General features: G+C 43.4%; 1 long non-coding RNA gene across 1 annotated transcript; it reads right to left on the bottom strand.

Annotated features, from left to right (window-relative positions):
- Positions 1 to 934: 934 nt before the first annotated feature.
- Positions 935 to 3,203, bottom strand: LOC121058707. Its single transcript, XR_005814311.1, has 2 exons — positions 3,044 to 3,203; positions 935 to 1,186 (listed from the first exon to the last, which is right to left on the bottom strand). It is a non-coding gene; the product is annotated as an uncharacterized LOC121058707 (long non-coding RNA).
- Positions 3,204 to 27,586: the final 24,383 nt, after the last annotated feature.

Below are 27,586 nucleotides of genomic sequence, written 5' to 3'. Positions count from 1 at the left end.
GCCATTTCCAAAATAATTTATTGGACACTGCACTCTGAGTAGGAAGCACTAGGAAGGCTCTCATTTAATACCAGCAATCAAATACATTTTAATGTACCCATAACCAGAGCATCCAGATGCCATGTATGTAAGTGTAGCATTACGTCTCTCCAAAAGAATCATTATTCCCCCGTTTTCTTTTGTAAATGCTGCTTCTAGCCCCGAGATAGTTTTCGGGAAGGGCTTTTGGGGAAGTTGCAAAGGGCCTGCCTAGCCTGGGGATGCACCAGAGCTGGCTCTGCACAAGCTGCAAGCAGCAGAGGACTTATCCACACCAGCAGGTGCGAGGAGACCACGGCCAAACAGAGCCAGCTGTGGTCTGGAAACCATACAGCCATGTTCACATATTAGGATAGATAAAATGAGGCTGGAGCTGGTTCCCATCCAGAGCAGGGGAATTCCAGTGGAAAATAAGGAAATGAAGGGATGCTGAGCACCTTGTCGCAAGCAGATAGCTCTCCAAGAGGGTGTCTGTAAGGCAAAACCATGCAGTGTGGATTTGGGTCCAGATAAGAAACTCATTGAGTATATAAAGATGTGTTCTTTGTGTTATTTCATAAGGGTATTTATAAATCATTCTCTCTCGCTGGAACACAGGATCATTCACAAATGGAAAAGCCTTACTAGCTGAGTTACTTCCTTTTTTGCGCCTCTGATACTAAGAATTAGTAGTGGGTTTTTTTGAAAAAAAATCACATGAGTTCTGTGACTCATGAGGGCTGTAGGTGGTATTATTTGTTTTGGTGTCTGGAATCCCAGCGTCAAACTTGTCTTTGTCAGAAGATTGATACAACGTTGGTTTTGGCGAGAAGCATGGTAGGAGAAAGGACATCACTTAACAGATACTTAAAATGTGGTCAGGCTCTGAAAAGTGACTCTTAGAAATGACATTGTGGTTTTCCATATTTATTTTCTCTCAACAACTTCCAGAAACAATCTGCTGAATTCACAAATCTGAAGGTGATTTGTTGAGCTGTCACCTCTCAGGGCTCAATGGAGGGCTCTGAAATCCCCGCCTTTTTCCATGTGCCTCTTCCATCATCACCGCTAATAAGGATTCCACAACTGGAAGCCAGCTGACATGTTGCTGATGGATGCACAAGGCCGAGTAAACTCCAGCTTGTTCTTCCACTGCTCCTTCGACTCACTAGGGATAAGAAGAGCCATAATTCAGCTTCAGCTTGAGTTAATACTGAGGTGCACGGAAAGAAGGTTATGAGGTAGCAGTAGGATGGTCTAGTGGTTAAGACATGTCTCTGAAAATAAGGAGGTCTTAATTCAGTCCCCATCTTTCAAACACAATGCACTCCTGCTGGCTGTTCTCTTGGTACAGCCGTGGCCAACTGTGGGCTCCGTCAGAGCTAGCAAAAGCAGTTTAGAATTAGTCAATATGACTCTCATATGTGTTGTGTGCCTGTGCAATCTGTTAAATTGGGAAAAAAAAACATCCTTCCTTGCCAGCAGTAATCCAAGCTTCTTCTTTGACCTATGTAAATTGTGAGGCAGGCAAGACCATCTTTTACTATAAGTTTACATAATGCTGAGCAGAATTTGAGTCCTCTTCAGGGTGTCTGCAGATGCTGCCACAATTCCAGTGACAGTCTCTCTCCTGTAAGTAGGCAAAACTTTCTTAAAGAAGTTTGCCTGTAAGACCTTTTAACCTTATTGGTTTTCCAACAGGCCAAGGAAGGTATAAGGAGTGCCCAAGGCTTAAAGGAGCACTTCCCAAACATGGGCTTACATGATTCTGCCAAAAAAAAAAGGGCTTTCATGATTCTGCCATTCAGCTGTGAGATCTGCCACATGGCAAAAGTCACCTGAGCTACTTGGTCCTATGTGGTAGGGGAAAAGTAGAATTAGCAGGTAGTAGCTGGCAAAGTGCTGTATTTGCCCACGTTCTCCAAACACACAGCCTAATGACTTTTGGGAATTCCTGGTTCAGGTAAAGCAGAACTACTTTTCCTCCTTGCTCAGGAAGCAGGAACAGGAGAATGCAGAAAGGAAGGAAAAAGCAGAAAAATTAAGAGTTTAAATACTACTTTTTGCATTTGGGATTTACAAGGTAACATCATCAAGAATAAGACCTTGACAGTTTATAAATCCAGTTGGTAATGCAGACAAATTCTAATAAAGACTCTTGTTACCTCCTGAAAACTGAGTGGAAAAGATGTGCAGAAAGGATAAACCAGCCTTCAAGTGAAAGGTCCGGAAAGCCACTTGCAATAAATACAAGTTTGTAATCGCCCTCATGACCAATTGCTTGAACCAAGGCTGGCAAATGAAGTAGCCAGATCACTCCTTCAGCCTGAAAAAGCAATTGCTGATGTCCTGAAACCTATGCAGGATGCTAAAGCTGTATGTTACATATAGATGAAATTAATCTGGCTCCAAAACTTAGCATAACTGTACTTAATGCAACAGTCTCGCCTGAAAACCAAAGCTAATTAGTCCATGTGGAACGAAGTTGCTGATGCAACTAGACTGCTTCTGATGCCAGAGCTAGCAGGGGTTCCTCTCTGCAATGCCATGTAGACACAGTCATAGGATACTAGTCAAGCAAAAATAAATCAGGAGAACTGAAATATCCTGGACTTGTCATGGCAAAAAAGTCAATCATACAAGTGATGATATGGAAAAAAAAAAAATCACTTTATTTTTCCATGGAAAATATTCAAAGAGTCAAGATGCCAAAAAATTAAGTCATTCTTCTATAATCCATTACGCTGGAAGTCTATGGAGAAACTGTGAGTATGGTCACTTCCTTTAGATACCTTAAAATCAGGGCACTGATCTCCCCATGTGAAGACATGCAGAGGTGATGAATTTTTATTTCAAGAGCATGTCATCTTTACAACTGGCATGCTTAGAGTATAATTTTCCTGTGAAAAGGTGGGGTAATTTTGGTTAAGCAACATTTATTGCTTTGCATTCTTATTTAATTGAATTAACTACATTTTAAACCAGCACGTTAAGAGAGAGTTTGTCGGGAAGAAATTTGGCTTACTGAGGCCTGGGGTTGTGAGCCAGGAGTCCGTATTCCCCTGTGCACTTCTGTGAGCCGTGGGAGGCCATTAGAGCTCGGTCCAGTGTGAGCTGAAGGGAAACCAAAGAGTCCCCTCCACTTCAAAGAGTCTGAGTCAGGCAGCTCTTCTCTGTGTCAGTTTCCTCATCTCTAAAGTTGGCAGAAATGCCTACTTCTTAGGTAGGAGAACCTAATGATTCACCCGCCCTGCACAAGGATCATGGGGAATTTTGCCCGAGGGCCAGCAGAGAAATTAGAGAAGGCTTATTTTATCAACAGCATCCACAAAATGGTAGGAGGAGGTTCTGCCTTATAACCCAAGGGGCTGGGAAGAGAACGTCTGTAAAATCCGTGAAGAGTATGGAAGATGGTAACCCTGAAACATGAAATATTATGAGGCCTCAGGTAACATTGCTGAGGAAACACGAGACAGTTTTAGCTAATACGGCTCAAGCAGGCAGCGGTTTTGTCTCAGCTGTGGAGATTCCCGGGTGTTTGTGAAGGCCCGTGGGTATGTTATACCGTGCTTTGCAGGTTAGGCTTTTTTTTTTTTTTTTTTTTTTTAAGTCTAAGACCCACTTTTATTTTGATTCTATTTCATTCATATTTTGGGGAATGAAGAAGATATACTACAACAGTTTTAACTAAGCCCAGATCCAGACCCCCTGATGTCTGAAAGCTGATCGCAGGTCAGAGTTTGGCACCAGGCTCCTCTTGGGTCTTTCTGCTTTCAGCCTTTTGCTGAACGCCCTCTAACTTTGTGTCTGTGACCCAAAACCAGTCCCTGCACGGTGGGGCCGGACCCAGGAAGACCTCACAGAGAGGTCCCCAGCCCACGATGAAGGTGTTGGATAGATCCTTCATCAACAGCATCCCCACAGGAGGTGCTTGGGCTGGGGAATCTTCTTTAGCCATGATTTGAAGGGCTCTGTGGAAGGTCCCAGACACAAGTGTGGGTTCCCCACCCTCAGCTCCCAGCTGCAGCCACTCAGCAACTGGGATGAACTGGGAGGAACTGGGTGGGAAGTAGGGTAGGGGACAGCTTTGCAGAGACACCTATTGAAGGGTGGATATGCTGAAGAGGCCTGGCTGGAAGGTACTTTTTAAAGCTTTCTACATATTTCTGGAACAAAGGGAGTGGCAGTGAAAATGGGTAAAAACCTATCGACAAATGGTAGCTGAAATTGCAATACAGACACACGCATGCACATGTACACTACATATTACAGTAATTTTAATTGCTTGTAATCTAGCCCCCTCTGCCCCCCCTTTGCTTTCTCCTTCCTCCTCCCGCACCCCCCCCTTAATCTGTCGCTAGATTCTCAGCTTTTCTTTTGCTTCTGGTTTCATTTTCAGATGACAAAATTCAAGGCACACAGCTCTGCTGTCTGGTTGCCCTGGTAACGGCAGCCTATTATCGTACCTTGTCATTCATCAAGAAAGAATTGCACTTGACAGAGATAGACCAAAATGCCTGCAGTCTGCGGCATTAAAAAAAAAAGGGAAAAAAAGAAAAGAAAAAAACTGTTTTCTTTTCTTCCAAGTATGTAAAAGGTCTTTAATGCCTATTTAGTTACATGTTTTATTTAACATTGCTTATTATCCACTAAAGTGATTGTCGATAGTCGTAGAAAGAGATATTTTGTCCTCAAAAATATATTTAAGTCAAATTTGTAATTCTGCCTTGCTTTCAAATGCTTCCACCCTGATGCACAATATAAAGGAAATGGTTAAATGATAAACGTTTTGCATGTCGAATTCACCAACTGACCACACAAATGCTGCCTTTCTGCTTAATTATGCCTTGTGTTGGTTAGCTTTCCTGCTCTTCTTATAGAGCTTCAAAAATAATTAGCAGCGTATGTAATAAATAATTGAATTTTACCTTTAATTAATCCTTCAAGTGTAGCGTGTTATGGAATACAGATAAGTGTATGTACAGAGAAGGTACGTCTATAGGATACAGGCACAGATATATACGTTACATCTATTAAAAGGTAGAGGTTTGTCTGAGCATAAAATCTGTAATCACTCTTTCTGAAGTTGGACTAGTCCCAAATTCATTGTTCTTCAAAGGCAGGAAAAGGTAATTGCTTGTTATTTTGCCTACCTCATCTTTGCCATTCGAATTAACCCAAATTAATTCCTGAAATCTGTGGCCTCATACTTTTCGGTTAGGGAGCACATTTATATGGTGAAACTGCCAGCATTACAATTTTTGAAATCAGAGTACTTTTTTCTGATAATTGTATGGCTGCTTAAATGGATGTAATTGAGGTTTTTGTTGTTTTATTTTATTTTTTTTCTATTTTATAAAAGGAGTTTGGGTCAGAGTTTTTGCTTACATTGGTCGATTTACTTGTTAAAGGTGAGATATGCTGTAAAATAGGTTTTATTGGCCATGTGGTATTTTAAGTACATATCCTCCTTGCTTGGGTTTTGAATCTGTGATGGTTGAATCTTTTGTCCTGGAGATCAGAGAAAAGGAAAGAGAGATAGTGGAGGAGAGAGATAGAGTGCACTTAAAAAAGGGGGAAAAATCCCTCTCTTGGATTCTAATGCGAGCTCTGTTTATTTTCATTAAGTGTGCCATTCGTGCTATAATCAGCCTGCAGGGCTGAGGTGCTCTGAACTTTGGGAGTTCAGTTTGCGTTCCCCCACCGAAAATAGAAATCCGCGCGCTGCTCTCTTTCTGTGCTCGAGCTTTCTGTCTACACAAACTCCCACATGGGTAAGGGATACACGGGGAAAATATACGGTTGTGATTGCACCAAATCAAATGCAGATCTTTTCATTAGAGGGGTCCTTGGTGCGCGCGAGCTGGGAAAGCCTCCAGAGGACACATTCTTCCCATCCCACACTTACAAACCTAGGACGCTCCACGACACGGATTTCGGTTTTATTCGCAGCAGCAGCCCAACAACAAAAAGAGCAGGGAGAGGAGGAGATGGCACTTAAAGCATTTGCTAATGCGCCGGCTCCTAGAGCCACTTCTGAACTTTTTTTGCTTTTTACTTTAATAATGCCGCAACACCAGTGTTCATTTCCTGTTCAACTTCAGTCCTACCTTTTGATTTTTAAATCTCCCTTAGGCTAGTGGTTTCGGCGGACAAAGAAATGAACAGGCAGAAACAATTAAACTAGCAGATACAGTGAAAACCAACACCGCAGCACTTTCACAGAAATTGCAGCGTATGAGCGAATTCTGTCATGTATTTGATGTTTCAACGGTCGGTCTTATTCTTGCAGTTTCTTCTAGCCTTCCTCCTGGCTAAAGGAATTCTGCCATCCCTTAGGACCTCATAAATACATAGAGGCACTGAAAATATTTTTTCTGTATATTAATATTACATGATAATCTCATTGAAGAAAAATAAAATGCTGGATCTAGATCTTCTTAACTGCAAAATGGCTCTTCAAATCCCTTTTAAATGTTCGCATATGTCTTTATGAAAAATTGGAATTTGGAATGTTTATACAGCCCTGAATAGTGCAAGTGAATATCCTTAAATTAGCTTTTCAAGTTGATTTACAGCCTGAAAATTCTGTAACAAGACACGAGTGTTATCTGTTAAGAAAGGAATAGGTTTTTCTGTTATTGTCTGTCTGTGTGTCTTTGCTGTGAGACAAAATGGGAGCCAAAATGCCAGCTATGAAATGCACTGTCAGGAGGAGAACAGGCTACGTGAGACTTAACAAAGAAAGAATTAACGGGCTCAAAAATTAAAATACTTCTTGTTGAGGGGCAGGGGAGGGAGTATTTTCCCCAGGATTTATTGACCAAATCTTACAATATGAGAAAAAAGTGTCCCTGGGAGTTTACATTTCTTTTACGTGAGAAAGAATTGAACGTATATCAGACCTGTTTAATAAATTGGTTCCATCTATTGATATGTGCATCATTTATCTCACTGCACTTCCAGGCCCTTATTTTGTGCTTATGGTCCTGACACCCGAGTTTGTGAGAGCTCAGGGAAAAAGAATGGTGGGACAGAGCCTTGTGTGGTTCTGAGCAGTTTTAATCCTGCGCTGATTCAGCCATGGACGAGCCGTTGACTGAAGGTTCAGTTAGGTGGGTGGAAATTTGTTTGTAGGCTGTAAGGCCATCAGAGACCCTCTTAAAGAGCTTGTCCAGCCTCTCCATGAGCCAAGCAAGGAACCTCACTCAGTAAAATCTCCGTGCAGTGTTTCAGCAGCTCCTTTGGCTTTATTGGTGCTCTGGCACATGGGGAGTAGTTGCTTCTCTGTAGCCAAGTTTCTTAAAGCACACTTGGCACATCCTCTGGGTTTGAATTCACCCTTAATCTCAGAAATGAGTGTAAGCAGAGAGATGCTTTCTATGGGTTTGACTCAATAAAAAGCCCTGTCCTGCTGTGGCAGGAGGGAAGTCCATGCAAGCTTTCACAAGCCTCCAAAAAGTGACTGTGGAGGTGAGGAGGGCTGCTGCGAGGTCTTAGAGGAGGTTGCTCTGTGTGAGAGCCAGATGGAGGTTTTATTGAATCCAGCCTTTGGGTATTGACACAATAAAACACCTCCTGTAAACCTAACTCCTTCTTTCTCTCTGCTTCTTTCTCTCTCTTCACTGTTTTTTTGCATTCTTTTCCTTTGTTTCTCTCTCTGTCTCTTTTGTCTCTGTTTCTTTCTGTCCTCCTACTGCAGTGAAAATGTGAGGAATGCTGTGAATAGACTAAAACCATGCCACAAAGTGTGCTTATCTAAAGTTGTCAGAACAGAGTGACTGTCTTACCTTTGAATGTGTCTGAAATTAAAATGTCATGGCTCAGATTCCGTCTTTTGCTCACGATGAGTTATATCCTGTGTTACAAAACTTTCCTTGCAGTGACTGGTCTTCTGAGAGGGAGATGCAGTGATGGGACAGCCAGAGGCAGGCTCATATGACTCATGTCCCTGTTCAATATGCATATAAATTGTACACCTTTCTGTACTGTTTTTGTGCATAGCATCACTGGGTTTGGTGGCACCATTGAAGATTAAGGTCTAGCTTTGAGAAAGGGACTCTGGCTCAGATGCCAGCTTTTCTAAGCCGTAGTTTTACCACTAAAAGCCCATCTGATGCTCACATTGGTGGGTCATCCACGTCTGAAAATGAGTCCAGCCTGACAGAGCACACACAGTCCAGCACATGTGCTGTGAAAATGTCCTTGGACATTGCTCCAGGGGAGGCAAGTGGAAGAGCACCTTGTCTGCAGCTCCCAGAGTTGGCTCTGGCAGAAGAGGTGTTCCCCCAGAGCACTCCCAATCCTAGGGGTTGAAAACAAAATACAAGACAGACTTAATGCTTTGTTTATTAACTTAGTGAAAATGGAATGAAAGCAAGTCAAAAGCATACCTGGAGGGTTGAGGTGCATATCTGTAGGACTGTGTGGTGATGGTAGCTTCTTCTGTTGAATGCTATGAACACAAGCCAGCGGTACCATCTGAGCAGGGACAATTGTTGGACAACTCAGAATCTTGTTCAGATTATCTCAATTTTTGCATCAAGTAAGAAGCATTAATTTTTATCCGTTTTTGGTATTTCTCTCTGATGCGCATCTTATCATTTTAGTTTATTACATGATGACTTCCAGATTTTAGGTCTGATTTTCAGCTACTTTTATGGGGTGGGTATGGCATGAAGCTATGAGGAATTTTTCCTTTAGTACAGAAAACATTGGTGGAAGGGTTCAGTTTTCTGCTTGCAAGGATGATTGCAGGTCTAATGTGTAGCTCATTCGCAAGTGACCCTTCCTAAAACCACCCATGAATGTCTCAAGTTTGAAAGCACTTGTAGAAGGAGGTTATTCCATAATTGTTGTTTATAGTTGTATTTTTTTCTTGTGTAAGAAGCAATGGCTGCAGATCATAATTGAGGATTTGAGACTTATGGATTTGAATGAACCATTGAAGCTGTGAATGGCAAATCTGAAGCTCTAAAGCTATGCAGACACTTTTGTGGGTACTGTCAGGAAAAGTTTTAAACCCTGAAATAAATGACTGACTGAAATAAATGCTTAGGTAATTTTTCTGTGTCACATCAAAATCAATGAGAGATCATCTCTGTCCACTTGGTGGACAGTACCATTATATTTTTTAAACCCATAGACGTACCTTAGTTTACATATGGACAAGACAGGTTTTCTATTTTTTTCTCATTCCTCCCAGAGCAGTTTTTAAGCTTAATTGAATTAATGTGACTAGGGAGACCTTATTTCTTATAGCAGGACAAACCCAACCAACCCATTCAAATATCCACTTCTATTTTGACATTTGCCTCACAATTTAGATGAGGATTAAAAAAACGAGTGGGGAATTAGTTTAATCATTGGAGGCAGTGTTTACTAGACCAAGTATCTGCAGTGGTTTAGTGAGACATCAGTGGGTCTTTGTGGTTTGTTTTCTCAGTTTAATTTGTAAGAAACTAAGTATTGGTTTGTTTCATTACATTTAAGTGTTTTTGCAAGGACTTCAGCCAGATTTTACAGACTTTCTGCCCTTTTCCTCAAATTCCTGTAATCAGGCTGTTCCAAAAGCTGGTATCTGATTATTCCTCTATTAGTTTGTCCAGAAGTGTATCTTCTCAAAAGCAGAAGTTGATTAAAAGCAGCAATGCTACTGGGCTGGACACATGGTGCAGTCACCTTAAAAAATCTCCAGTTTAGAAAATGAGACAAAAGTCCAAAACTGGGTGAGGATTTCAAACGTGAAAAAACAGAGGGAATGAAAGCATCTTTAGTGTTCTCACATTCTTCCTATTTGTTTCAACTAGATCATTTATATGTGGTGACATGGGCATGCATAGGATGGGTATTTAGCAACATCAATAAATGTTGAGCTTTAAGGAGTTAGAGCAAGCTTTTGCCACCCAGTCATTGGCCACTAAAAACTGCTCACATTTTAATTTAATGACCAGTGTGGATTTGCATAGAAAAAAGTATCAGAGGAAGGAAAAATACTGAAAATTTTCTGTGTGCGCACCATGTGTGTAATTAAATATTTCACCATGTACCGCAAACAAAGGGCAAGCATGGGAGTTTCTGTTGATATTTTAGTATTACTTTTTAGTACCAACCAGACTCTGCTGCAAACTGATGAACTCAGAAGTCAAGTATCAGGGGCCCAACACTGAGTCTTAAAATGGTGAGATTAGAAATGTAATGCATAGGATTTACTCCCGTTGCCTTCTGGCTTTTGAAATTGCCAGTTCTCTTTGGGTTATGTTTTACAAGATCTTTCTCCTCAAGCATGAGTGTTAAAGATTTCCCTTTTTCTTCCCCCTTTTAATGAAAGCGATATTCTCACAGATTTCAGTATTTCAGGAACTGGGTTTGAAAGAAAACTCTGTCAAAAACATTGTTAGACTTGTGGTAGGCAGAGACAAGCTGAAAAGCTCTGTTAGCAGACAGTTTGATGTCTCAGACCTATAAAAGGCATTTATAGATTACGGGTAAGGGACACAAGGTCAAATATTGCACGTCTTATCTCATCCGTACGGAGCAGAGTCCCTACCGGCTTCGGTGGGAGCTCAGCTGGAGTGAGGAGATGAAGATGTGTCCTACTTAGAAGTTTAGGCTCTGTCTTGTTGGCAGGGGGTTGTTTTGTTTGGTTGTTTTCATTTGGGAAGCGACAAGAGATAAACACTGCTTGGAGAAACAAAGGGAGCTATAACCAGGCCGTGCTCATTACAAAAGCATGGTATTTAATGATGGGAATTAAACAGAGCAGAAAATACTTTTTTTTTTTTTTTTCCCCCTCCTGGTATTTCAGGTGCTCTTTCCACAGCGTTGTTGCTGCACATAAGTCCATGAGAAGCACATAGATGTGTTCAGTTAAATCTATAATTTTAGGACAGGATAAATATTAATTCAGTTTTAGAAAAGGAAGCAAGCAATGTTCCACGTCAGAAAGCGTGTTTACCAAAATGGTTTCTGATCTCAGTATTTCAATGGATACAAGATCGTGTCTCCAGCATTTCTCTCAGGACTCCTTGGGGAAAGTAGTGAGGGGAGACAGGAAAAAACAAAAAGATACAAAGACAATTTTGAAAATTACATTTTAAAATACCTTTTAATGAGCAACTCTGCTAAAAGCACCTGTCATTTACTTCCAAATAAGTTCTCTTGATGGTTTTGTGGCTGCTTTACAATCATTATTTGCAGTAGACCAAATAATGTGTAGCTCTGGGCATGCAGTTTCAGAGAGCAATTCTATTGAAAGTCCTTGTGTAAATACAGGTTCCTCACATGAGCATTGGTGCTGGTCATCTATTTAGTGAGCATGGGCATTAAATGTGCCATATGATACGCCCTGCTCACTGTAGGAACTGAGCAAGGTCCTGTTTGGCTTTAGTCAGAGCTGTTCTAAAAGCAGAGCCTTTGACCAGCAGGACGTTGACTGTTAGCCATGAAAGATGAGCACTTTCAACAATCAGACCTCGCAGCTTCTTCGTTGGCTGGAGAAACTGGTCACTTCCATGTGAAATGGGAGGCAAAAAAAGGCTGGCTCTAATCTTCGTTATTTTGGTGTAATTACAGAGAAATACTGTTAACCGCAAATCTTTAATTATTCCCAGAACTGCAAGCACCAAGAAAGGTATATGAAATTTCCATTTTTTTTTTTCAGCAATGTGATCAATAATGTAGGGAAGAGTGCTGAATATGCAGAAAATCACTGCAAAGTATTTTAGGAAACATTTCCCTTCTTCCCCATGCCATGGGCAAGTCCTGTCCCTAATAACCGCTTTCTGAGGTGACTAAACACGTCTCTGTATTCTGCCATGGCATAGATACATTCTGCTCAATAGAAGCACAATGTAAAACTCAGAGAGTAGGGGGATTTTTGATCTCGTTTGAGCATAGCTGGGAAAAATATATATTTTTCTCTGTCTTATTAGCATCTTAATTTAACATAAACTACCTCAAAACTATGATGCTGTAAAACAAAGGAAAAAGTAAAGCTCTTAAAGGAAAAGCTCTTAAACATAAGGATATGAGATAATGAAACTGGCTACTGGGATAAGCATATTTATTGGGTTTGTTATGTATCAAATGTAACAAAAGTAAAGTGTCTGAAGAACTCCATGTGTGGTTCCTTCACACTCTTTGATCACACAATTCCCCCTTTAATTCAGATGCAGTAGAGCTTAAGTGGCTTCATTGATGTGTTAAGTGTGGAATTATTTTTGTATAAAATAAAAAAAAAAAAAAAAAAAAGAAAAAGGGGGAAAAAAAAGACCCCATTATGTGTCCAGAAAAGCCTTGTGTGCACTTGTTTATTGAGACAGGAAGTCGGTTTCCCACACCGAACAACAGTGCTGAAACACTGAAAAATTGTGTAGGGAAGAAAAGTAAAGGAAACTTAATTTTCTACCTGGCAGAAATCGGCCTCCGGAGGAAGAAGTAGACAATGAGATTGGGCTTAAACCGAATAATAGTGCCTGATTGATTTTAGGAAAATGCTCCACACCATTTATATGGGGGGTTCATGTGCTGCTTTTGTTAGTAAAATGCAAGGCTTTGGTACCAGCGTCTTTGTAGTCAGCCTGCTGCTTAAGTATTGCTTCCACTGCTGCAGTGCCCAGAGGAGAAAACACCCAGAAGAGGGGCTGTCAGGTAGAAACACTGCATTTAAATATATATTAAAAATAAAAGAGCCGCGGACTACTTTTAGGTCATTTCGCACCGGTTTATCACTGACAAAAACCTACGTGAGGCCCTCCTGAACAAAGCGTCGGGGGCTGCAGCAGCATAAACCAGGATGGTTCCTTTTATCCGAGACAAAGGAACCCTGCTCGCGCCAGCACCTGACGGTCTCACGCAGCCACAAAGCAAAAAATGCCATTCCTGCAAAACCTCAGCTTTAAGATTAAAAACAAGCTAAAGAATTACACTGGGGGTATGTGGAGGGGTGTAGGTTGAGAGTTAATATGTGTTTACTAATATTTAGGAACCTTAATGTGGTTCCGAGATTTGGATGTGTCTCGGTCTCTGGTTGTGGTCGGTGAGCATTATGGGCTGGAGGTGAAGGATTGACCACCAGAAGCAGGTGTAAGTCCCCAGAAAGGTCAGAATTGCAGTGGGCCCAGCATTATGGGCTCGGAGCCCAGAATTTTAATCAGAGGAAACAAATCCAAGGTCCCAGGGGCAAAAAGAGCACCAAGAGATCGAGCGACCCACCAAAGGCCACCCAATGCCTTGGTAGCAAAGACCAGAGAGGCCATCAGAAGTCAGAGGCTGTGTAGTTTGCTGTGATTTTGTATTTCCTGGCTTTTCTCTGGTTTTGTTCAGCCTCTAATGTTATCTTCTACCTCTGCCAAAGAAGTGTGCTTTGGCGTTGGAGCTACATGTGTTCCACCGGTGCTGGGGCCTCTCTTCACTTTGGAGGCTTGTAAAAAAGTGTGGTTCCCTTTCCTAGACTCCGATGCCAAAACCAAGGCTATTTAAAACAAACAAACACAAAAGCCCTCCAAAATGCAGACCGGGCCTTTGTAGATATTCCTCTGAAGTGGATTTGTGCAAAATGCTCCCTTGGCCCCGAACAGGCAGGTTATGGGACTGTGGTGGCAGTGGCCACCAGAGGTTCTCATGGCTGGGTCCCTCCTGGCGTGAGGAGTGCTGCAATGCACTTCTTTCTCCATCCCTGACATGTTTACACACAATAAGGAAGAAAATGAACCGAAGTCTTTCTACCAGGCTCTTTCTAATGCTTGTAAGAGCAGGCTTGGAGAGAAGCCGCGCGTTTTTCTGACGCACGTTCGCGCCGACACACGGCTCCCCCTGCCGCGGCACTGCTCTTCCCGAGCCTCTTCCAGCCCGTCCCCAGCTCCTCTCCCTTTCAGCGCCGTCTCCCCACACCCAGCACATTCCTTTCATGTGCTCAGACCCACGGCCTTATCTCTCACTCGCGCCCTAATTATGAAATGTGTGGTATGTTGCTGCACCATGAGAACAGAGAGCCACGATGGGGCTGAAGCTAAAGGGCGCCTCTTATTTCTTTTCGGGAAGCTGGGTTCAGAGGAAACTAGCAGTCCTTATGTCTTTTATATATATGTGTATATATATATATATATATTTTTTTTTTTCAAAGCAAATTGAAATGATCACTGAAGCCATAAGCTGTAGCTTGCTTGTAAGGATGGCTGAAGGAACGCTGTCTGCGCTGAGCAAGCCTTTCAAGCTCTGGCTGTGGATCTGAGGCATCCACGTGTTCGGTTTTCACCTGACAGACATCAAGGCAGGTACAAAGGGGTTGAGGTCTGGCTGTTCTGGTCCCGCTGCATCTTTGCCTTCGGCGTAGGTCAGCCCAGACGTTTCCCTGTGTTCTCGAGAGCTGCAGGACCTCAGTGCGTGGCAGGAGGCGTTCCGTGTCTGGCAGGCATGTGGTCCTGGAAATGCAACTGTCAGACACTTTGCGGTGGGGTTTTCAAAGCGGATGACTACTGGCTTATGTCTGCTTCCACCAAAGCTGTCTGCGGCAGCGAGGCAGCTAGGTCAGGGTACAAACGCCTTTCAAAATCCCACCTCGAAATGCTGAGAGCTAGACACAAATGCTGCAGCACCCCCTGCTTCCCCCCATTATGTTATGGCAGAAGCTGGGCTGTTTTAGCCTGGTCATCAGCTCGGAACCAGGGACGTGTTTGTGACCTGCCATCCCTTCCTGCTCCCCTGACGTCCCGTCCCCGCCCCCCCCCCCCGGCTTTGTCAGCCCGTAGTGAACCCAAAACTGGCTTTTCTGATTTGAATCATGATTCAGCCTGATGCGATTTGAAATGCCTGAGTTCTTAACCCCCTGCATGATGGGATTTTATCTAATGGAAATGCCAGCAGCCTTTAAGTCAGGCATGGCAGCGTCTTGCCAGCCGCTATACCCAGCATGCTAAATAAATGATAAATATTGTTGCACATATGTTACATCTGTCAAAAGTCTCAGCATCACGCAATCATCACGTGGCCTTTATAAGGTGATGAAAGGAGCAAAAAACAACAACAAACCCCAATGCAAACATCAGATATGCATTAGATATTCTCAGCCAGTGCAAATAAAATACCCTGTTAATGAAGTGGGTTTGTAAGGAAGGGGGATATTTTTAATTAGGTAAGGTAAAGAATCAAAAACAGTGGACATGCTGTGGGTTTAGCGTCTCTCCACCAGGACAAGTAGCCCCCAGCTCCTTTGTGTCCTGGCTCTGCAGTGTGTCCAGGTACTATTTTCACTTACGAGATCCCAGGTTCTGCTTTTAAATGCTAGCTTGAGGAGTGGGAGTAGGGAGGGCAAATATAGGGAACTCCTAAAGATCTTAAGCACCAGTGTTACTTCTAAAAGGTAGGTGTGCAGTCCCGCATCGCACTGAAGCATTTTGGTCTGCTGAAGTTTGGCAGGTAATATTTTACTGTTCTCCGTGGCAGGGACTTTTGGTTTTCTTGCTCTACAAGTGGCACTTGGCCACTCGTTGAGAGCGTTAAGGCAAGACTGTGCTCAGTCTCAACGCCATGATTCAGGAAGGTGCAAATTCCTTGCCTAGCTGAGGTTTCTCAGGGTGACCTTGTGGGGCACCCCACTTCTGCAAAGGTTTTGTTCTGCCCTGGGGAAGGAGCAGGCTGGCAGAGGGAGGAGACATCAGGATGCTGAGCCATGGCTGCGTGCCTCTGCACCAGCTGGATGCCGCAGAGGATGGAGCTGCAGTGCTGATGCATCTTCCTTTCCTCTAGCAGAAAACACAAAGGGCCTTGGGGAGGGGGTTCAGGGACAGGGCCCCCCTGAGGGGAGGAACGCAGGGCAGGTGGGGCTGCTCCACCTCCTGCCCAAGGCTCTGCCTAAGGGCACAAGCTCAGCCCAAGCAAACATATTCTTCTCTCATCCCCCCCCTCAAAAAATAAGGCTCACGGTGACATTTACCTTGAAGTCTATTAAAAAAAATTGAACTCCCAGAGTGTGGCATGTGTGTTTCCTATTAAGAAGGCAGTTCCAGACTAATAACCATTTTTAATGGCTGTTGTTGTGCTTTACACTAAATGATATCAGCTATTATTACATGAGAAAGGCAAAGAAGCCTGGAAAATTAAATGAAAGCCTTCTGTGGAAATTTCAAAGGGGATCAAAGATGCTCCCCAGCTTTTTCTTTAACCCCAGGTGGAGCATTTCCCGGTTATAAGTTAGGAAACCATTGGGAAAACACTTCTATAGAAAGCAGGTTTAATTGTCCATTTCTTTCTTAAACCTAGTAATTGTTGGAAGTCAGATAATTTACCTTGTACAAAGGAGAAGAGAATCAAGTCCGCTGAGGCTCAGGAGGGTCAGTGCAGCTGCACAGGCAGCAGCAGAGGGCAGGGGGAATGGTCTTTGGTCAAGCCCTGAGCATCAGCGCGTGCACTTGAAAATCCCATCCCACCTAACTGCCTTGAAATACCCTCCTAGCACTGAGTGTGATGCTCTGATCATCCCTCATGGGTAGAGAATGGTGTTGGTTGCCACTTAAAATTGGTGTGTACTGTCTGATAATCAGTGATGTACCCTAAATGTGGTTATCCCTCTCCTTTGGCTGCAGCAGGAACCAAGGATGACTGGGTCTAAGTGTAAAGACCTTACCCTGGGGAACGGCGACAAGGGGAGGGAGCCAGGGACAGGTTTGTTGACCTTCCCAATGTGTTTCACATTAGTTGTAGGCTAGGACTGCAAGTGGAGAAAAATTCAAAACAGCCTGATGGAATTGAAGCAAGTCAAATTTGGTTGAAGCCAAATGGTTTGTAATTTAGTTTAAGACCGTGACTGTGAGCCTTAAAAATCCCAAACAGCAGGTCTTGCTGGTGAGTTGAGCTTCGACTAATAATATGGCAGTGAAAGCAGAGGGTTTTATCCCCAGGGCTCTGCACCACCAGCTTTTGAGCTGCCCAGACCTATTTCTACTTCAGTGGGAAGTGAGAGTGCACAGCATTTTGCAGGATCTAACCCTGAGGATGGACTGTGTTACTCGCAGGGATAAATCATCCTTGTCCCATTAAGCCCCTCTAGACTACATGCAGAAGTACTCCTGGTATCTACAGAGAAACTCTGTAAGTTGGGCTGATCCATTTTGATTATCCTATTAAAAGGATGCAGCCTGTTTTCCAAATGCACAGAAATCTAACTAACTTAGTTGGTCTAATTAGCCCCTGCTGCAATTTCTACCATGCTATTAAAATACGTTATACTCAAATGCAATGAAATGCTTGTAAATCAAGTGAGATTAAAAATCCTTTTGGCTGCAGAGATGTGTTTATCATAAAGACTTTAACATCCTGAATTTTAAAAAAATTGCTGTGTGCTGCTAAGGGAGCCAAGGTTCATAGGGAGGAGCAGCGTCTTTTTATTGGATCATCTCATGGAGCTGAAGAACAAAACAAAATAAAAAAAGAACAAATTTCCAGGCACACAAGCCCTTTCAGCAGACCGAAGCAGGAGCTGAAAATCACACAGGAATGAAATCACACATGAAATCACACAGGAATGAAATGCTTACTGTAAACCCTGTTTGGGGGCGAAATTAGTCCAGTACTGCTTTCCTTTCAGAGACCTGCAGCTGTGAGAACCGTGCTTGTGCACGCCGAGTTTCTTTGTGCCATCCCTTCAGATACTGCTATCATATGCTCCTTTTTTTAGCACAGGATACGTGAAAGCTCAGTTTTTTTCAGGCTGAAGGTGGGTGCTCTTTGATCAGAACCTCGACTCCAGATTTTGTTTCCTGGTTTGGATGGGTTTGAATGAACCCAGATCTGAAAGGGAACTTTGGAAGGTTACTGCCTGGCTTGTAAAGACGGTGGTGCTAAATCTCAATTTCACAAAGGATTTTCTTAAAAAGGAAAAGAGTACTTTTAAGTGTTTATATTTGACTAAGGAAGAGATCTAGACCCTCGTGTAATAAAAACGACTAGGTCCTTTAAGGCTATTTCAGCAAGACTGGTGTTAACCAGGTGAGAACCTAATCCTAGAATTTTTGCAAGTCTTTACTCACTGCTTATGAAGCTTATATTTGGTTAATATTCCATTTCTTCCCTTTTCTTTCAGGCCTGTTTGGTTAGATCCTTTTAGCTATATACCCTCTTACTTCTACTCCCCTTACTCCTCCCTTCCTAAGAAAAGGAGGTGGGGAACATAGGCCAAATTCATCCCAAATGCGTGCGAAGGTGCTATGCTAAGCTTTCCTCAGCCCAGTTTCAGGGGGGTTAATTGTCTTGCTGAAAATCAGCTGGGAAAAGCTATGGCTAATCTTGAACCCAGTCTCCCCCTCCAGCCTCACAGGAGAGCGAGCTGGTTATTTCAGGTTGCCGTTACCCGTGTTTATTCCAGCTGAATCCCCGCATCCCTTCCCTCCGACCTTGCCGTGGTGGTAGGGAGCATTGCTGCAGCACCTTCCTCTTTACAGCAGTCGTACAGAAATTGCTTTCCTCTGCCGTTCCTTTTCGGCAGCAGCAATTTGTTCCTCGCCAGAAATAGCTGCAGCTTAGCACCTGTTGTGCAGCCCGAGAGGCTATCATCTGGCGTGCCACAAACAGAACTTATGCTAGCAGCACTGGACCAGGATCCTCCCCCCCCCCTTTTTTTTTTTCAATAGAATTCTCCTTCTGTTTTACCAGACAAATAATCTGTTGCGACTCTTATTGCTTCTTATCTTTTGCAGCTTGGACTGGTTCCATGCACCATTTTGTTCTCAAAGATGCCTAAGCTGATTCTTCAGCGCTAGCCAAAACAAATGAGAGTCTTGGCTGGCGGCATGGCAGCAGCAGCTGGTTTCACTGTGGCTCCCTACACCTAACACTGGGGCAGCTCTGACTTAGATAAAGATCCTTTTCCCTCATTAGGAGACTGGGAAGTGCCTGGGAGCGGGCGGGGGGGGATGAAGTACTGTACCGTTGTTTGGCTGATCTCATTTTTAATGGAACAGTGGAGGTCTTTATTAGAGGTGTTTATTTATTGCGTGTTGGTCTGAGGCATCCATCACGACGGCCTCTCGAGAAAGAGATGGATCGAATGGATGGGGCACAGGACTGGGAACTGAGACACCCAGAATCTGTCCCAGACACTCACCTGCTGTGTGACTTTGAGCTTTCCCTGCCTCGCCTTGCCATGCCCATTCAGGCTGCCAGAGCTTCACAGCTGGAGCTGGCTTCTGCTGCGCGTCTGTACAAACTCACATAAAAGATGCCTGGTCCCAGCTGGGCCCTATAAGCACTGGTGCAATGCAAATAGTAATATATACTGTCCAATTTATCAGTCCTAGTAGGTATGCTAGAAGGTCCAGCATCCCTGGGAGACTTTCATTGCCTACAATGGACACTGTTTGAATGGGAAAAACAAAGGGAAGGTATGGGAGAAGAGAGATGGGATTAATGAATAAGCAGAGTGATAAAAGATGAGGTCCAACAAGCTGCTGAACTTTTCAGAAGTTCAGGTCTAGACTTGGTCTGGAACAGAGCTTTCTGGTTCTGTACCACTGGTCACTGTTACACAGAAGTGAAGCAGGAGCTGGGTGAGCGGCAGCCTGAGCCGTGCAGACGCCTCCGCGCAGACACAGGCAGCCAAACAACCTTGAGAAAGTTCTGCAGTGCTGGGGGAAGAGATAGCGGCAGCAAAGAAAGATAGGCTGCTGTGTTTCTCTGGCATTTGACGCATTTCCCAGTAAATAAAATCAGGGCCTGCTTCCCTCTGCGTGCACGGTTTCATTTGACCTCTGCGTGCAGCCAGGTGCCGCGCACACCTGGCCGCTCGAGGGGCTAGGGGCAGGTTGCTGATGGGGAAGGTGGGTTTGGGACCCTGGATGCTGTTTCACAATTTAAAACCCTCTTTTCCATGCTGTATGTGTCCCGTCACCTGGACTGGAGTGTTTAGGGAAAAGGGAGGCCTTGTCATGGGGAAGTCCACAGTAAAGTTTTGAGATTTCCTATGGCTTTGGGTACATTCCCTGGTCTCTCTCGGATTCTCCTCAATGCCTCCTCAATTATTATCCCTGTTTTATCTCTGTAAATCAGGGATAATAATAGTGTGGGGCTGATGTACAATAAATATAATAAAACTGGTAAGGTGTTCAGGCATATAAGGTCTGTGAAATGATGACGGATGGGTTGATGGACAAATAGATAGATGCTTTCCCTTTGCAAAATGGGAAGGCCAAGCCGGTCGAAAACTTCTAGACACGCTGTCTCTTCTGAGCCAAAAGAACATTATGTCACCGTGAAAATGCCACGCATTTTATTTTAAAAGGACATTATGGCAAGGCTATAATCAGATCTCTTAGTGCCTTAGACAGCTTCAGAACCTGATTCAATAAAAACATGGCTGGACTCCAGCAGTATGAGGAGAAGCAGGCTATCTGTAGGGACTTATCTCTGCCTGTAAAACCTCTATTTCGGAGCACTTTTGAGCACTTGAGTCCAGGCTTCTCGTGTTTGTTTGCTATGGAACAGGGAGCTTGTGAGGGGGACACCAAAAATATAACAATGTGATATGATGTTTGGGTGGGGACAGCTAATTGATTTGACAGTTAATCAAAAACTACTAAGGGAAAATCAATATGGAGTAAAACAGTCTAGTCTTCTGTTCTATATCGTATTCCCAGTGGCATTGTTGATTGTATAGCATCAATGTCATCTATTTTAGATGGAAATGTTACCAACTATAATGCCACTGTTGATGTTTCAAAACGATTCTAATCTCATTTCAATAATAGCTTCTGTCTCTCTTAGTGACACACATGCCATAACATTCTTGGCTAAATTGACAGCACTAATAACACACTCGGTTTTTATATTATTCGGACCACTGTCTGCATTTTTGAGTGTTCATGTTATTGCACAGCTCGAAGGGCCTGTGTCTCCCTTGAAAGCTTTGAGTAACCGAGGGTCAGTAGTGCTCTTGCAGCCCACCTAGACGTTCCCAGCACCATGCTGGCACCCTGGAGGTTAATGGGGACATGGGGAGGCTCCTGAGCTGGAAAGGTCTGACTGAGGTGATATGCTCATGGCCACAGAGAGTAATTCAGGAAGGGCAAGGTTACGGCTGAGATTGTGGCCAGGTTTGTGGTTTAGCTGCTGGACTGCACACTTCCTCCGAGGTCGGGAGTCCCCCAAAGCAGATGGGAAAAAATCCCACAGGGAAATTCCGTGCTGGCTTTCTGGAACTCCTCCTCTGCATCAATGGCTGACTTACCAAACTCAACGCCTCTTGTGTGGTTTCACTGAACGTTTTGTTTTCATCCTGCTCACAATCTAGAAATGAAAAATGAATGTGCCATCAGCCCAGATGCCGCACTGATGGGCGAAAGGGGAGGTGGACACCTCATGGTGAATCAAGTTCTCCAGCCTAAGTTGGGTGTTTTCAGTTCCTGATGTTTCATTCAGATGCAATTCAGAGTACAGCTCATAGCCCTTTCTTGGATGGATCTAGAGATGGTTCAACTCCAAAATTTAAAGGAGGTCTCTGGCACTTTTTGTGGGGAAAATTCTGATCTCTCAGCACATTTACTGCCCCGACCCCGCCTGCTCCTGTGTTGGTTTGAGCACTGAATGCACCACCCAGGCAAAGCACTTAAGCAGATGCTTAGCTGCACACTTAATTTCAACTCTCCCGAGCATGGCTCATGCTTAAATTTTAGTGAATATACAAAAGTCTCATTGGAGTCAATGGACTTCAAGCCTGTGCTGAATTTTAAGCATAGGCTTTGCCAGAGCCCTGCACTTGAACCTGTTTCTGGAATATGCAGTACATAATTGGGAACGCAGGAACCAAATCTTTCAAATAGTTCCTTCATTTAAAACAACTTTCCTCTTCAATTATCAGCTGTGGATTTAAATGGGATGAAAATTCAGTCTTTTCTTTCCGAATTTATCTTCTCTCTTCTCCTTTCTTTTGCAGGGGAATTTTCCCTTTATTAACTTTTTGAGAATAAAATGCAGAAAATAAATGAATAAACAAAACCTGGAGCAATATGTGAGATCTTTAAACTATTTCAGCAGTCATCATTACTGACATCAGGAGAAAGAAATGCTAGAATACAAGTCTATTGCTTTAAGCTGGGATTTTCAGGAGAGCCCGTTGGAGTTTGGCACTCAAATCCCATCAAATCCCCTTTATACTTTTCACTTCTCTTTCTTTTCTCTGAATTTATTTTTCTTGGACATGGGAAAGGCCTGCTACATTTTGTTAGGGTGCATTATTACATGATGTTTAGGATCAGCATCTAGGATTAAAGCAGGTTCAGAGCCCCTGTAGTGCACAAAGTAATAGGCAGTTCCTCCTCTGATGATGTGATGCCTGCAGGTGGATGTGTGGTTGTGGCGCTGGGTTCAGCGTTTTAGCACACCGACTTCCCAAGCTGTTTATTACCTCCCAATGGCTGGCGATTAGTATTATTATTGTGTTGTTTTTCCGTTATTCTGGCTGAATTTGCACTGAAATGGATTGGGAGTGCTCCCTCAGAGACTTACAGCACTTCTGCTCTGGGACAGAAGTGGCGAAGGGAGGAAACAGCAAATGGGACAGTTTCCCAGGTCTGCCTGTGCCATTGCTAAGGCTTGCTGTTGTCAGCTCCACAGGTTTATTTGGCCAGTCTGAAGATGCAGGTAATGCATCAGACTTAAAGTTGCTGAACGGTTGGTTGCGAGCAGCCACATCAGTATGTATTTCTTGGTGTGCCTCGGGAGATCTGCAGTTTAAAGTTATAAACTGCTCTGTGTGTAGTGCTTCCTTGCGCCTTGTGTAGGGCCTCGTGCAGGGTCCTGCAGATCCCTGCTCATGGGTATGGTGAGTAGACACATTCTAGTATCCTAAGCACAGCTTGCAGTGGGGTACAGGGGGCATGTTTTCTATTCCTAACTGTGGAACAACTTGTGTTGGTATTACAGTAATATTTTTGTCATTTGTTACAAAAAACATCCACCCTGTTGGGACCAGCCAGCCTGGAGCTTGCTGTAGTTCGCTAAGCCAGCCCCGAGCTCTGTTTTTCTTCCTTTTCCTGAGAGAGGAAAATTTATATTTGGCTTCCACTCCCCATTACTAATGACACACTTTGTAGAATTTGCTCGGTTTTGCCTCTTGTTTCGTTACATAGGAATCACATCTTCAGCTCAAACCAGGTGTAAGAACTAGATCCTCTGCCCTTGTGCTCACAACTCCAAAAGATTGCAGGGTTGTAGCGCATCTTGGATTTTGGTTTCCCCTGCCAGTCCTGCCTGCAGTCTGGCAACTGCTGTGCTGATTTCTGACCTCATTACTGTCTCCGTTATGAAGATGAGGTACCAAAATTTAATGCCTGATGTAGGCTCTGAAATACGGTTGTATGCTATACCGGTCTGACCTTTTCATTATTCTGCAGTTTGACTGACTGGCTATCCCAGCCCTTTCCCACAAGTTGAGGGGGCTGTAATCATCGGAGGAATGGAGCTGCTAGATAATCAGCATACAGAATGCCGAAAAGGTCAGGATAATCCAGTATACATAACAGATGGATGCGCAAATAGGTAATACACAAGCAGAACTTGAGGACTGGATATATGTTTTCTAACCTTCAAAGAAAGTTGTATTCTTTCTCCTATTCCCTCCCTGCCCCAAAAACCCCCGCAGACTTGTTATTTGTTATTTCAAAAATGCAAGTGTCTTTATGGTTTTTCATATACTGCAAACAAAATGCATTTCTTGTCTGGCAGTCTGCAGGACAGAAGTGACAAGGTACTGGGGAAAATATTGGAAACCTTTTAGCATTGTTTTCTTTCAAAAATCATTTCAAACATCTTATCTCTGCTCAGTTTTCTACTCTTTTCCATTTTTAAAAACACAAAAGTATTAGAAAAAGTTATTAAAATGGATATTTCAAGAGGAAGCTTGTTAAAAAATGCAGGTAGATTATAGCAAGTTGTTCTCCTTTTTCCACTGGTGAAATAGTATCAGCAAGAGAGAGGGGAAAATGGGAGAGATTTATAAGAGCAGTGTTCTGTTCTGTTCCCCAAAGTAAAAAAAAAAAAAAAAAAAAAAAAAAAAAAAAAAAAGTAATGTTCGTCTGAATTACAGGACTGAAGATTTGAAACAATGGGAATATATATATATTTCTTCTGAAAAATTCATGGCCAAATCTTTAATATTTTTTATTATTACCTCTCCTTCATAATCGTGAAAATTACACAGCTGCAAGGAGGCACAATTGTACAGTATCACCGTACCAAAATCAAGACACCTGAACTTACATAAATGTACTAGTTCAAATGTACATGCCTAACAGCAACAGAGAGAAATAACTGAAGAATAAAATATAGTATGTAGGAATAAGTTCCACGTTACTACAAATCAGTCGGCTATCTACGTTAATCAAGCAGTCCGCTCCATTCTTGGAGAGTCCCTTCACAAGATTAAGCGTAACCCAAAGGGTAGAAAATAATTACCTACAATTAAAGAGTATGTGAGACAAGTCAAGGTCAAGGTGAAGCTCTGGGGATCTGTCACTAGCCACTCTAAGGCAGGTTCAGGCTAGGCTAATAAAAATCCTGACCGCCACTGTTGCGTTATCTAAGAGAAACTGACCCTTGCTCAGCAGCGAAGAAGGGTCTGTGCCTCCTGCCATTGCTCGTGAGGGTAGAGCCACAGGGATGCTTTTAGTCACAGTAAAGTTTGTTGTACTGAAAACCCTGCAGACTGTTCGCTTCAAATGCCTGGCTGAGCAGGGCATAAAGCTGAGGAAAAGGCTAGATAGAGGACACTGATCCTTTTGTGAATGTTTTTGCCTTGATATTGGTTCTCTCTGCCCTGTTTCTGCTCCTGGAAGCTGCCTTGTGTTCTGGCGTTAGAGTTTCTTTGTATTACCTGAGAAATAATCCTTCCCTCCACATCACGTGGCTCTCTCAGGTCTTCGTCTCCCCATATCGATCGCTGCAGGTTGCTTTATGAGTTAGTCCTTCAGCTGTTCCGTGCTGTTGGTGAGAGCTGTGCAAGGTCAGACATCCGTGTCCTGGTCTGCTCAAGCCCTAGCAAGAAACTCAAATCTCTTACCAGCAAAATAAGGCCGTGGAAGCACCCAGCCCCAAGTCAGCCCCTCTGCCCTCTCGTTTTTCTTCAGATTTCAGGAGCCGCTACACCAGTCCTGGCCCTGAAATCACAGGTGATGAAACATTTCTTGGGAAACACTGATGCGATGGACTGCACTGAGGCTTTTTTCTCAGCCTGCAGGGTGTCTGCGGCCAGATCCTCAGTTATCCAGTTTGATCCTTTTTTTGCTTCTAAGCCAGTCTGCACCTTGTGATGCGCAGGTACTGGTTTATTAATTATCCCTGCTGTAGGCTCGGGAGAGCAGGTGGAAGGGGCTGTGTTAATTGTGCCCCGAGGCTCTGATGTCCTCTTCCTAATCAGCTGCCCTCAGCAGCTATGTTTTTGAAGCAGGTTGCAAGCATTCACTACACACTTGAGCTCTTAAAAAATCAGCTCTCCTTTGGCTGGCATTTTAAGACACTTTGCTTCAGGCTGGACAGTTTGTGACAAATATATACATATATATATATATATATATATATCCCCAAATATCTGATGTTTCCACAGTCATTTTCCAGTGCTCATGCTTAACCCATCCCATGCCATGCCATAAGGAAATTTGGCCATGGCTCTCCACGCATCTCCAAGGCAGATATACTATGGGTCAGATATACCATCCCAGCCTCCTGCAGCAGGAGGGCAGATGTCACCACCTGCCGCCTTTTTCATGAAGATTGATGTCTGTTTGCTTCTTTCTTTCTGTGTAGCTAAATCTCCACTGAACATTTAGCAGATGTAAAGCCCCACAGCCTACCTGAAGAGGTGATGCTTCAAGCATTGGTGCCAATGGACAATGGGATGGTGTCAAGCAGGCGGGGTAAATGTCAGAGAGCTTTCTTGGTCTGGTAGCTCAGGACCTGCTCTCAGTTAAGCAACAATTTGGTGGTAAAACATATTCAGGGGAGAGATCTGAGTACTTCCAAAGGATGATTAATCCTATCCTGATAGGGCTGCTTAAAAGTGGTGGGTTGAACTCCCCTTTGGTGTCACCTCTTCCTGCGCTGTGTGAGACAGACTACAGGTAGATATATGTATATCCTACAATTTCAGCTGGATGGGGTGGTGTCCTTGTGTGAGAATACGGAGGGAAGGGAGGCTGGTCCTGCTTTGTTTCATTTCTTTTCTGCTGCTGTTTCTTTCTCCCATTTCCTCTCTGACTTGGGGAGAAAATACAGGAGAGATTTATTACTAAGACAATACGTCAAATCGCTGCAATTAGATCTAGGTTAAATCTATAGTTTTTCTCAGCCCCACTGGCTCTTCTAACCTGCCTTCCAAACACCAAGGGAGATCAGCTTCTGAGCTCAGAACTCAAAGGAAAACAAAGCAGATTCAGGGAGTGAGAACTTCGTGAGATGGGACCTAAATTAATCCCTGCTGTAAATCCATCGTAGTCCCAGACAGATTGGGCTGAGAGCGATGAAGGTGATGAATAGTAGGTGAAGGCATAGTACAGGTTGACTTATTTCTCTGCGAAACCTAGCTGCTGTGTTAGCCATTGTTGGTTGCATTGTGCAGCCTCTGTGTTTAATAACATTGGGATGGATATGAGAACCAGAAGCAGTAAACTTCTTGGTTCTTACTCTTCAAGGTACTCCTTAAATCTTAGTGGCACAGCTCTCTCCTGCCAGCCAGCAGTGCTCAGATCAAATTGCAAAGCAAGCTTCCAGAGCTCTCCGTTGCCTCTGACTGCCAGCATCTTGCTTTACCACGTGTTATCCTGCAGCATCCACCAGACGGTGGGCAGCATCAGCACAGAAATGTTTCATGAGTAAGGGGACGAGGGAGAGGTGACTGAAATTTAGGGGATGGGGAGTGTCCCCTGCTTCCCCTGGCCCCTTCTGGAGGCAGAAAAACTGAAAAGTGGAGCTGTGATGCCAGTGTCACAGGGGGAGACTGCAGCAGCCATTGTAGCACCAAAGGATTTGCTTTGACACCTTATTTCAAACATCACCCCATGACCATTATTTCTTTCTCCCCTCTTATAGAGCAAATATCTGAATTTAAGCAGAGTAGGTATTGTACACTAATTAGTAATGTGATAAATATGGCAGCTAATTAAACAATTTGAATTTTGCCTCTACTGCCATTTAACTGGAACTGAAGTCAAAATACAGTCCTTAAAGCATCCAGAACGATTATGCAGTGTGCTTGCCGTGACTGTTTTCATTGTTTGAAAACAATTGAGTCTCAGAAAGCAATTACAATGAACCAAACTGCTTGTGTAACAGCCAGGTAAGAAACTGTTCAGGTTACTATGAGCTCCTTTCACTTAATAAAGCAGAGTATATAGGTTATTAATCTTAATTGAGCAAGGCTTTCTTAATCCATCCCATTGTCCAGACTAGGGTTAAAGCATTTTAAATGATTAAAAAAAAAATCAGTACCCATTCCTGAGCGGTTTGATACCAAAGAGGTAGTATTGATTCAGAAGAGGAGAACAGAAATGACTTAAAGGAAGTGATTTGTCACAGGTGGACAAATCTG

This window comes from Cygnus olor, chromosome 22 (genome assembly GCF_009769625.2).
Source record: "Cygnus olor isolate bCygOlo1 chromosome 22, bCygOlo1.pri.v2, whole genome shotgun sequence".
NCBI lineage: Eukaryota > Metazoa > Chordata > Aves > Anseriformes > Anatidae > Cygnus > Cygnus olor.
Note: the sequence above shows the minus strand (reverse complement) of the source record. Positions and strands in the feature narration are given on the sequence as shown.